Source organism: Octodon degus, unplaced genomic scaffold (genome assembly GCF_000260255.1).
Source record: "Octodon degus isolate 3935 unplaced genomic scaffold, OctDeg1.0 scaffold00331, whole genome shotgun sequence".
NCBI lineage: Eukaryota > Metazoa > Chordata > Mammalia > Rodentia > Octodontidae > Octodon > Octodon degus.
In genome coordinates, this window is record NW_004524907.1 from 710,120 (window position 1) to 712,877 (window position 2,758).

Below are 2,758 nucleotides of genomic sequence, written 5' to 3' on the forward strand. Positions count from 1 at the left end.
CCTGCCTGCATCATTCACCACCATGAAGGGCCAGTGCTTCATATCAGACTGAACAACAGCATCATCAAATCTACGTCCAATCAGACATTTAGCATCAAAAACTGTGTTGGTGGGGTTCATAGCCACTTGATTTTTTGCGGCATCTCCAATCAGTCGCTCGGTGTCAGTGAAAGCGACATAGCTTGGCGTGGTTCAATTTCCCTGATCATTAGCAATTATCTCCACCTTTCCGTGCTGGAAGACACCCACACAGGAGTAGGTGGTGCCAAGATCAATGCCAACTGCAGGTCCTTTCGACATGGTTGCTCGCGTAAAGGCCTGGCTGTGCTAGCGAAGACGGCACACAAGAAGGCCCTCACCTACCAGCGCGTTCAATGAGACCCCCTTGCAGCTCTTGAAAGTGAATATAAAAACACAGTGTCTTGGTTACTTTGCTGAAAAACAAAATACCTAACACCTCAAATTAAGGAAGGAAGGAAGGCTTTATTTAGCTCAGTTTGTGGAGGTTTCAGTCTGTAGTCAGCTGGCTCCAAGGCAGGGTGGCATGGCACAGAGCAACAGTTCAAGGCAGCAGGATACAGTAAAAAGTAGCAAGAGCAAAAGAAAAAGAGAGCAATACTGGGGCTATAGCTCAGTGCGGCAGAAGCATCTACCTGGCAAGTGCAAGGTCTGTAGTTCGATTCCCAGCAAGGCAAGCTTCTTTTCCTCCCTTATATTGTAAGCAGGCTACCCCACCAGGGTGGAGGGAGGGGCATGTAGGCACTCATAATCTCCATGCCTTCCTCTGCACAGGCCCAGGATAAATACAAAATAAGAGCCCCCAGCCCCATTCTGAGTCATTTAGTTAACTTTCTAATCTTCTCAAGTTGACACAGTGAACAACATCCTAGAGTAGCAAGGGTACATCCTTTTCATCCCGGGATAATGTAGAACTGCTATTACTTGAGCTTCTTCTTCTTTTTTTTTTTTTTGCACAGGGTCTCACCACACAGATCTGACTCATAGCGATTCACCCATTTTCAGCCTCCCAAGTGCTGAAATTACAAGCATGCGCCATCACACCCAGTCTCATTTGTGGTCTCAGCACGCCCCACAGGCAGGGCTGGCATGGCACCCAGGGATTGAACCCCAGTCCCTGCATCTGCCTAAGCAGGCGCTTTAATCCACTGAGCTATCTGGCCAGCCCTAGTTGAGCTTCTAGACTCTTCAGGTTGACACAACGTATCAACCGCAACACACAACACTACATCTGTGGAAGGACTGGCAGACTAGCAGACTATGGTGAGATTATCATTCTTTTACTACATGATATCAGACGGTGGAATCTTTTGAGTTAGAGACATCAGAAATGAGACCGGCTCCAATATCACAGCTTGCACTCAAGCTTTATTATGGGAAGGGGAAAAGGAGTCCGAGCTAAATTGGGGCTGAAGAGAGTGAGAAGTCAGTCAAGAGAATACCAAGTTGCTGCTTCTAGAACAAAAAGGGCAGCATATTTTTATTGATTGGCTGGAGAGAGCTAGTCAGGTGATCTTCATTGGCTAGGGACATGTTTTCAAAAGACATTTCTCAGGGCCAGGGAGATGTCTCAGTGGAATAAGCACTTCCCGAGAAAGCACAAAGGCCTGAGTTCAATCCCTGGTTCCACCAAAAAAAAAAAAAAAAAAAAAAAGACATTTCTTCTTATGATAGACACAGACCACCGGGTGGTGAATGTCCACTTCTCCTACAAAGTGTCCAATGTTCATGCATCAGGCACCATTATCCTGCACAAAACATCCTGGCCTTGTACTTAGTGGGCTAACAGGTGGTCGACTCCACTCAGGAACATCATCATTTGCAGGAACATTCTGGGCTTGATAGGGATAAAGGACTTTCACTGCTTGAGTTGCTGAGAAAACATGAAAATGAGGTAGAAGAAACACATAGAAGATCCAAGGCACAACAGGACAAATTAAACTTGTATCACAGGTTGGACAAAGCGTTTTTTAAATGATCAGTGTATCTGTGTGCAGAGTTGAGTAGAATCTGACTCAGGTCAATACAGTAAAGGGGACAGTCACAATATGAAGACAGAGATGCTAAACCTTTAAACCCCTTTTAGTCACATGAAATAGTTAGGCCCAAGGGAAGAGTCAGAGTTGTCATAAAAAGCAGCCTTCGGGTTCCTGGAAAGTGACCCAGGCAAATGTTATCCTATCCACACATTAAAGGTACCATCTACAGGAAAGCTAGTGAGAAAGTAACATGCACTGCCCAGCTGTGCAACCTCCAAAACTAATAATTTTTAAATTTTCTAAGAGCAAGTGAAGGCAGAGGGATTATTTAGATTATTTTCTTGGGAAACAATTTTCAATTCATGCAAATAATTCTGCTTCTGTGGTTTTATGAAAGCCTCAGGACAGGTCTGTTGAAATATGTTATGGAACATAATGGTTTATTGTACTGAGGAGTTTCTTCTGTTACGCCAGCCTTCTGTCCCATCACTAACTGTCCCGCTATATAGATAGGATGCTTTTGGGTTTGGTGTTGTCGCAGCAGATATTTACTTGCTTAGCTGTATTTGCCAAGAATCTCACTTGTCTGTCCAGTCTTGCTGTGCCTGTAGTTAACTGTGTGTTGTGTTTGTAAAGCCATGTAAAAGCCGTAATGCTTTTCTTTTTCACAACAAAACGGTCCTTTATTTATACTTTTGTAAAGTTAGTAACACATGACACAAGGTTTCCTAGCAACTAATAGTTGACTTTAAACAGGAAGA